We start from the raw sequence: 10,551 nt of genomic DNA, 5'->3' as shown, positions 1-10,551 counted from the left end.
ACAAGCGATATAAAACTAAGTCATGATATTTTTGTACACTGATTAAACAAGGACAAAAGTAACACTGATAAGAGGACAAACAACAAAGACTGATTACACGAGGACAAAAACAAAGAATAACAAAACAAGGATAAAAGTTAGAAAGGCGAAAATATTTAATTAAGGGAAAAATGGAAATATGGCAGATTTTTAAAGCTCATAAGTAAGCATGCCTATCAAATAAATCAAATATGGTTACAACAGGATGCAAGAACTTAAATTTGGAAAAAAATCTTTCCATGTTAAATTTGTTTGTGAAATACTATTTGAAATTGAATCCCTTAGCCATGTTACATGTCACTATATGTAATAAGACTGGGAACAACACAACTGAACACAAATAAATGAAAAATAAACCGAGCTAACGAAGCAAACGAATTGACAATCGAGTAAAAATACATATCCCTATCCTCCTTATTTGTGTGTAAAACGATATGAGAGTAAGGATCTGCATTATAATCACTATTATTAAAATGATATCCTCTGAGGATCTGGCAACATACCGTTAGGGGTCACGTTCTGGTGACCTTTAGACTTGGCAGATCAATATGCTTCTTCCGGAATCTTAGAAATGAATTTAAGGGGACGAAATAATTTGGAAGTGCTGTCAGATTCATTTTCGTGTATGTAGTAATCGCTCCAAAAGATCACAACAAAGCTAAATGTATCTGTGGGCTTTGACGAAATGTCGTTTTAAGTTTGAAGTTAGTTAGCATCTCAGCTAGGTAGAGAGAATGCATTTGAACTGATGTACAGGCAGTATAAAGGCCATCAGAACGCGGGATGTTGTCAGATCCTCTATCAACCCGAGTGAGAATTAGGATTTGTATTTTTATCAGATTGACAAATTCAAAACAGACCACAAAAAAATGAAAATATTCTAGTTTATCAATACGGTATCTTGCTGACTTTTTGATGCTGTGAAACAGCATTCTTAGGTACGCTCGGCGAGCCTGTGCACATCAGAACAATGAAACCACTCCGCGATGAAAATTAAAAATTGTTTTGTTCATTGCACTTAATACTTGATAGTATGAAAAATAAAACCCCAATATTCAAAACCACAGTCATTGAATTTGTACATACATATACACCATGGATGGAGTGTTTTAAGTGTTCCGTTGGGACTCTATGATATTGGTATTACTCCGAGATAGTAGTCTCCCGAAAATCACGAACAACGCCTTCTTCGCTGTCTTCCTCCGCGGCAGACTTTCGGTGGATTATGGATTGTGTATGCTTTTTTAAATTTTACGTAATTCATGCTACTGATCGATTACTGTAATCAAATGTTTGGAAGGTTACAAAAGAAAGTTCTTATAACGCTTATAAAGTTTTTTGTGTTGGTTGCATTGACGAACTATATCCGATGATACACTGTATTATTGCGCAGTAAAAGTTAATAGTTTTGAGTATGTGTCTGTCACTGGGAGTTGAAAGGGGAAAGGTACAAAATTTATCAACATAAACTTACAAAATATAATGATGATATAGATCTATATATGTACGAGTATTTTAAAGTAAAAAATAAACTTATATTGCCGTGTAATGTACGGTAGCCTTATGAAGACTTGCTTAAGTCCGATGTGTTGTATGAAGTTTTTTTGATGTTAGCGTTCTTATGAATTCAAAAGAAATTTGAGTGTTATGAGTAACCAAATAATGTACCCTTTACTTGGGAAAAGTATATGGCCATGTTTTATCATGAGTCAAAAGTCGGCAAAGCACAACTCACTGTATAATTAATGTTCTGCACGATAATATCACGCGATCGCCAACCAGTTACTGTTAGGCTTACGAAGACTTGCTAAAGTCCGGTACATTACATGAAGTTTTCTTGATGTTAACGGCTAGCGATCTTGTGAATTTAAAAGAAATCCGAGTGATATACGTAATGAAATAATGTACCTTTTATTCGGCAAAAGTATCTGGCCATGATTTATTAGTCAAAAGTCGTCAAAGCAACCCATGTAAGTTTTCTAAAAAGGAAACCAAAACATGTCCGGAAATGGTAATATTTCTAATGTTATATTTTCCCGAAAATATTCTTCAATGTTAAGTGGATATTAAGATACGGATATGTTTTCTTATTATTTTTTGTCTTTGAAGAGACATTGATGAAATTGATAATTTAGTAATTAAAAAAGAATTATAAAAAATGATACTCAGATTCTGAACGGTTTCATTGGTGTCGAAATTGTTATTTCAGAAATAATTTAGATATAAAATTTATTACAGTTATTTCAGGAAAATGAGTAATTCAACTTATTAATCTTGAAAAACTTTAAATATCATAAAATAGATACGGTATACTGTAAATATATTTTGTTAAACTCCGAAATTCAACACTGCACACTTAAAGTATACTAAATTAAATATTTAAATGAAAAACCAATTTCTTTATTATTTGGTTTGGATCCTTCAATCACAGCATCTATGACTAGCGTTGGCACTTTGATTCTGAATACTTATCTTTTAAGATAGTAATAATACATAATAAATAACAAGCGACTTACTGAAATATGTTGTAACAAACCATTGTACATAGATTTCTAAATTGGTCATAGCATGATGATATATCATTATTCGATTTAAAAAAGGCAGAAAACAAAGTGCTTTACCGAATAAATGTTCATCTTAACGTAGAGGATAAGATCTATAACAAGGATAGAGACTTGTTGGAATCCTCAGCAGGGCTATTCAGTGATGCCAAGATAAATGATATTCGCCCACGCACATTGGAAACACCGTATTGTTCTTTCCAATCTTGTATTGTAAAAGATATAAGAAGACAATTCTCATTTAAACTTCTGTTGGAATGTACTGTTTACAAGTTACACAGGTCATACAACAGATAAAACTGGTTTTTTCAATTGAAAAGGACAAAGATATTCAGCTGAAGTTGTGATTTGAATGGTCTGACGATATCTGCCACAAATGAGAAAACGAACTACTTTTTCGATAAGTGTTTCTGTACGGAGTTGACATGATTTTGTTGGATGCTGTTGACGAAAGCTGGTTTTTTTCAAAAGTAATCTGACAGGATATGTATACCCCACAATGTTAAGTTCTACTTAAACCTGCATTGTTCGTTTAATCTTGCGAATTCGACATTCATCAGTGACGGAAAGGAGCAATGTTTATTGAATCCAGCAGGATGCTTGACAAATGATAAATGACCTTGACTCAATCTTCGAACGATTTCACTTATTTTACCAATTTGAAAAAAAAATCGTTTCATGGTTTGAAGTAGCCCGAGATACTGTGGTCCTGATACCAGACTTAGACATTTAAACAGATAGATGTCTGGTGTAGGGCAAGAGTGCACTACTACATGAAAAGATGGAATTCGCCGACACCGTACTCGGGCTAGGTTTGAAGGTACAACGATCTAAAGATTTTATCATCAAATTCATCGCAGAAGCTGCATATTAAGATTCATCCTCTCACACTAATACTCGACCAAGAAGGACATTATAACACAATCCTAAACCTACCTATAAGTTCTCGACGAAACACCAATCAAACTGGTATTGTAACAAACCCTTAAACTATCAGGTTAATTGGCACGATAGGTTGTAGTTTATAAAACACATTAAGATAAATACAGGCCAGCAATCGACTTGTGCATCAAACCATGCTAATATGTGGTCACAGGAGAACTGATAGAATGGAAACTGATAAAGAATTACACAATACTCATTTTGTCATCAGATTTGTTAAAGAGAGAAGTATAAGGGTAACTTGCAGTATGATTAGAAACTTGGTAGAATCCTCTGTTAGGCTGTACAGTGAAGCTAAGATAAAACGAAATTCGCCCACTCACTTTTGGAAAAATTCAGTTGTGTGAAGTTAGCTCAACATAATTATGAGATACGAAAACCAGCATTCAAGCAAGTCATTATAACGCGCTTTCACTGGCCAGCGAGCGGACGTTTTAATGTTGTTAAATGCGACACATGACATTCACATTTTGAATGTTATACAACTCGACATTGGAATTCAATATTCACATAATTTCAGAAACTTTCTACTACTTTTGAATTTTTTATTTCGTGTATCTCGGTATACGACATTTTTGTTTACATATTATTTTCCTCAATGTGGAATGTTGAGATACACGACATTCAAATTCTGAATATTGAATGTAGACATTCGAATTTCAAGATGTAAAAATTAGAAAAACTGTGAATTTTAAATATCGAGCTGCAAAACAATCCGGTTGTTGACTAATGGCAGTTAAAAGTCGTATGTCAAACTACACAATATAAAAAGTCCGAACGATTTTTTTTAATGTAAAATGTTGGATGTCGAACTCCACACCATTAAAACCCGCTTGTTTGCATTATTAGCTCACCTGGCCCGAAGGCGTCCGTCGTCTGTCGTCCGTCCGTCCGTCCGTCTGTCCATCAACATTTCCTATAAATCGCTACTTGTCCTAGAGTTCTGCATGGATTGTAACCAAATTTGGCCACAAACATCCTTGGGGGAGGGGGAACAGAACTTGTATAAATTTTGGCTCTGGCCCCCCGGGGGCAGGAGAGGCGGGGCCCAATAGGGGAAATAGAGGTAAATCCTTTAAATCGCTACTAGTCATAGAGTTCTGAATGGAATGTAACCAAATTTGGCCACAAACATCCTTGGGGGAAGAGGAACAGAACTTGTAAAAATTTTGGCTCTGACCCCCGGGGGTAGGAGGGGCGGGGCCCAATAGGGGAAATAGAGTTAAATCCTTTAAATCGCTACTAGTCATAGAGTTCTGCATGGATTGTAACCAAATTTGGCCACAAACATCCTTGGGGGAAGGGGAACAGAACTTGTATAAATTTTGGCTCTGCCCCCCCCCCCGGGGGCTGGAGGGGTGGGGCCCAATAGGGGAAATAGAGGTAAATCCTTTAAATCGCTACTTGTCATAGAGTTCCGCATGGAATGTAACCAAATTTGGCCAGAAATATCCTTGGGAGAATAAGAACTGAGTTTGTATAAATTTTGGCTCTGATCCCCCGGGGGCAGGAGGGGCGGGGCCCAATAGGGGAAATAGAGGTAAATCCTTTAAATCGCTACTTGTCCTAGAGTTCTGCATGGATTGTAACCAAAATCAGCCACAAACATCCTTGTGGGAAGGGGAACAGAACTTGTATAAATTTTGGCTCTGATCCCCCAAAGGCAGGAGGGGCGGGGCCCAATAGGGGAAATAGAGGTAAATTCTTTAAATCGCTACTAGTCATAGAGTTCTGTATGGATTGTAACCAAATTTGGCCACAAACATCCTTGGGGGAAGGGGAACAGAACTTGTATAATTTTGGCTCTGACCCCCGGGGGCAGGAGGGGCGGGGCCCAATAGGGAAAATAGAGGTAAATCCTTTAAATCGCTACTAGTCATAGAGTTCTGCATGGATTGGAACCAAATTTGGCCACAAACATCCTTGAGGGAAGGGGAACAGAACTTGTATAAATTTTGGCTCTGGCCCCCCGGGGGCTGGAGGGGTGGGGCCCAATTAGTCATGGAGAGTTCCGCATGAATGTAAAAATTTTGCCCCGGGGGCAGGAGGGGCGGGGCCCAATAGGGGAAATAGAGGTAAATCTGGGAGAATTCGAACCCGGGATACCTATGCAGAACTAGGGGTTTATAGATTTACCTCTATTCCCCTATCCGAATATTTTAATAACCAGAACCTAGTAAAGATAAACGCTTACTCTTGAACAGCGTAAATAATCTGGTTGTACTAATGTAAAAACAATTGATCAGAAAAAATGTTTCCCTGGACTCAAAGAGGATCGACACATTGTTAAAATCCCGCCAAATAAGCAATTTCAAAAAAATTTAAAAAATGCTACTGAAAATATAAATTTTTGGTCCTATCCAGGCACTTGTTATATAGAGATAAATTTTGGAAATTTGTAGTCCCCCGGACTTCAAGGGGCTGTAACGGCTCAGGGGACCTTTTTACGTGCCCTGAAATATATACATCGATTTTAAAAAGTGTAAATGAAAATGAATACACGTTCATCTAAACATCATCCTTTGATAGTTTTTTTGAAGAGAAGACTGTTATCACATTTGTGTATACGATGTTACGTTTATTTACAACATGGATAGACTTCTCTGTTGCACTTTGTTACAGGAAAGTACACGTAAAATGATAGTCACCTACGGAACTACATATATAGGTTTCTGTATTGTACATCACGTTTGTGGGATAATTATGTACCTCAGGGTTACTGATGGTGGATTTATCGTCAATCATAACTATTAAATCATTCGGTTGGGTTTAACTGTGTGTAAAACTTAAATACAATAGAAAAAATACTTTACTTTTTCGTTGAATTACACCATGTACTTAAATGCTTAATGAAGGATTAACCTGTTACCTTGCTTAGTTTATGGGATGATAATGGAGCACAAGGTAAATTTACTGACTGCTCTATATTTACAATATTTTCTTTGAACAATTAGTTACACAGTTTTATTAGTGAACTAATACGGAAAAATCTTGGGTCATAAATGAAATTGTATCAGGCTCGGCTTCGCCTCGCCTGATACATACATGTTTATTTTAGACCCTATATTTTTCCGTATTAGATCACTAACAAACTGTGTAACGAATTTATCTCGTCGAAGATCCTTTCGATGAAGTAACTGCAAAATGCATTAAATTATGTATGGAAACCAAAACCACTCAAACTTTAACAATTTTCACCTCATTGAAGACTCGAATGCGTTGTCATGGTCCATTTCAGTTAAATAATCCTAAATAAGTGTTGCCGATTTCGGTTTGCTTTGAAAGTGGTCATCAGCACTATCATTCAAACATTTTGTCTCCATATCATTTAATTGCCGTCGTCGCGAAGCGTTATATTACTTGACCGCCATCTTGTTGCTAATGACGTTAGGGGCAAAGAACGATAACTCTATCGTCCAAACCTAATACGATTTCTACTAACCTAATACGACTATATAGTGGATATCACGTGACGTTATTTTAACCAATAGGAATACGAGATTCTTGTCTGAGGCTGGATAAAATCATTTACCGTGTGTTATTTGCCGTCAAAATTATACTGTCGTGATGTTTATTTGGGCACAACAGCCATTCAGAAAAAGCGCGCCCTTGACTGCAGCTTAATACTGTTTTTTTCTCCATGACATCACGAAAATTAGTTCCTATATTTCAGTTATTTCATTCAGTCATAGTAATAACAGATTTGACCTATATAGATTGACTGTAGCCGCCATAGTAATGTAACAGATTTGACCTATATAGAATGTAGCCGCCATTTTTAAAAATGTGAAGATAGAATGTAGCCGCCATTATTGTTGTCAGTGTAAGATGTGATACAGATTTGACCTATATAGAATGTAGCCGCCATTATTGTTGTCAGTGTAAGATGTGATACAGATTTGACCTAGATTGACTGTAGCCGCCATTATTGTTGTCAGTGTAAGATGTGATACAGATTTGACCTATATTGAATGTAGCCGCCATTGTTGTTGTCAGTGTAAGATGTGATACAGATTTGACCTATATAGAATGTAGCCGCCATTGTTTGTGTCAGTGTAAGATGTGATACAGATTTGACCTATATAGAATGTAGCCGCCATTGTTGTTTGTAGATGTGTAAGATTTGATACAGATTTGACCTATATAGAATGTAGCCGCCATTGTTGTTGTCAGTGTAAGATGTGATACAGATTTGACCTATATAGAATGTAGCCGCCATTGTTGTTGTCAGTGTAAGATGTGATACAGATTTGACCTAGATTGAATGTAGCCGCCATTGTTGTTGTCAGTGTAAGATGTGATACAGATTTGACCTAGATTGACTGTAGCCGCCATTATTGTTGTCAATGTAAGATGTGATACAGATTTGACCTAGATTGACTGTAGCCGCCATTATTGTTGTCAGTGTAAGATGTGATACAGATTTGACCTAGATTGAATGTAGCCGCCATTGTTGTTGTCAGTGTAAGATGTGATACAGATTTGACCTATATAGAATGTAGCCGCCATTGTTGTTGTCAGTGTAAGATGTGATACAGATTTGACCTAGATGAATGTAGCCGCCATTGTTGTTGTCAGTGTAAGATGTGATACAGATTTGACCATTATTGACATGTAGCCGCCATTATTGTTGTTGTCAGTGTAAGATGTGATACAGATTTGACCTATATAGAATGTAGCCGCCATTGTTGTTGTCAGTGTAAGATGTGATACAGATTTGACCTAGATTGAATGTAGCCGCCATTGTTGTTGTCAGTGTAAGATGTGATACAGATTTGACCTAGATTGACTGTAGCCGCCATTATTGTTGTCAATGTAAGATAGATGTGATACAGATTTGACCTAGATTGACTGTAGCCGCCATTATTGTTGTTGTCAGTGTAAGATGTGATACAGATTTGACCTAGATTGACTGTAGCCGCCATTTATTATTGTTGTCAGTGTAAGATGTGATACAGATTTGACCTAGATTGACTGTAGCCGCCATTATTGTTGTCAGTGTAAGATGTGATACAGATTTGACCTAGATTGACTGTAGCCGCCATTATTGTTGTCAATGTAAGATGTGATACAGATTTGACCTAGATTGACTGTAGCCGCCATTATTGTTGTCAGTGTAAGATGTGATACAGATTTGACCTAGATTGACTGTAGCCGCCATTATTGTTGTCAGTGTAAGTGTGATACAGATTTGACCTAATTGATGTAGCATTTTGTTTCATTTGACCTAATGAATGTAGCCGCCATTTTGTTGTCAGTGTAAGATGTGATACAGATTTGACCTATATAGAATGTAGCCGCCATTGTTGTTGTCAGTGTAAGATGTGATACAGATTTGACCTAGATTGACTGTAGCCGCCATTATTGTTGTCAGTGTAAGATGTGATACAGATTTGACCTAGATTGAATGTAGCCGCCATTATTGTTGTCAATGTAAGATGTGATACAGATTTGACCTAGATTGACTGTAGCCGCCATTATTGTTGTCAGTGTAAGATGTGATACAGATTTGACCTAGATTGAATGTAGCCGCCATTATTGTTGTCAGTGTAAGATGTGATACAGATTTGACCTAGATTGACTGTAGCCGCCATTATTGTTGTCAGTGTAAGATGTGATACAGATTTGACCTATATAGAATGTAGCCGCCATTATTGTTGTCAGTGTAAGATGTGATACAGATTTGACCTAGATTGACTGTAGCCGCCATTATTGTTGTCAGTGTAAGATGTGATACAGATTTGACCTAGATTGACTGTAGCCGCCATTATTGTTGTCAATGTAAGATGTGATACAGATTTGACCTAGATTGACTGTAGCCGCCATTATTGTTGTCAGTGTAAGATGTGATACAGATTTGACCTAGATTGACTGTAGCCGCCATTATTGTTGTCAATGTAAGATGTGATACAGATTTGACCTAGATTGAATGTAGCCGCCATTATTGTTGTCAGTGTAAGATGTGATACAGATTTGACCTAGATTGACTGTAGCCGCCATTATTGTTGTCAGTGTAAGATGTGATACAGATTTGACCTAGATTGAATGTAGCCGCCATTATTGTTGTCAATGTAAGATGTGATACAGATTTGACCTAGATTGAATGTAGCCGCCATTATTGTTGTCAATGTAAGATGTGATACAGATTTGACCTAGATTGACTGTAGCCGCCATTATTGTTGTCAGTGTAAGATGTGATACAGATTTGACCTAGATTGACTGTAGCCGCCATTATGTTGTTAAGATGTCAGATTTGTAAGATGTAGCCGCCATTATTGATGTCAGATTGTGATACAGATATGACTTGACTGTAGCCGCCATTGTTGTTGTCAGTGTAAGATGTGATACAGATTTGACCTAGATTGACTGTAGCCGCCATTATTGTTGTCAATGTAAGATGTGATACAGATTTGACCTAGATTGACTGTAGCCGCCATTATTGTTGTCAGTGTAAGATGTGATACAGATTTGACCTAGATAGAATGTAGCCGCCATTGTTGTTGTCAGTGTAAGATGTGATACAGATTTGACCTAGATAGAATGTAGCCGCCATTGTTGTTGTCAGTGTAAGATGTGATACAGATTTGACTATTGACCTTTTGTTTATGAAGATGTGCGTTACCTAGATTGTAGCCGCCATTATTGTTGTCAGTGTAAGATGTGATACAGATTTGACCTAGATTGACTGTAGCCGCCATTATTGTTGTCAATGTAAGATGTGATACAGATTTGACCTGTATAGAATGTAGCCGCCATTGTTGTTGTCAGTGTAAGATGTGATACAGATTTGACCTGTATAGAATGTAGCCGCCATTATTGTTGTCAGTGTAAGATGTGATACAGATTTGACCTAGATTGACTGTAGCCGCCATTATTGTTGTCAGTGTAAGATGTGATACAGATTTGACCTAGATTGACTGTAGCCGCCATTATTGTTGTCAGTGTAAGATGTGATACAGATTTGACCTAGATTGACTGTAGCCGCCATTGTTGTTGTCAGTGTAAGATG

The 10,551-nt window shown here is 37.0% G+C and overlaps 1 protein-coding gene across 1 annotated transcript in view; it reads left to right on the top strand.

Annotated features, from left to right (window-relative positions):
- LOC138322617 (fatty acid synthase-like) overlaps positions 1 to 10,551 on the top strand; it is a 381,340-nt gene that overhangs the window by 156,867 nt on the left and 213,922 nt on the right. The window lies entirely within an intron of this gene.

Source organism: Argopecten irradians, chromosome 5 (genome assembly GCF_041381155.1).
Source record: "Argopecten irradians isolate NY chromosome 5, Ai_NY, whole genome shotgun sequence".
In the NCBI taxonomy this organism is placed as follows: domain Eukaryota; kingdom Metazoa; phylum Mollusca; class Bivalvia; order Pectinida; family Pectinidae; genus Argopecten; species Argopecten irradians.
The sequence above is the reverse complement of the archived record's forward strand: the minus strand, read 5'-3'. Positions and strand labels throughout refer to the sequence as shown.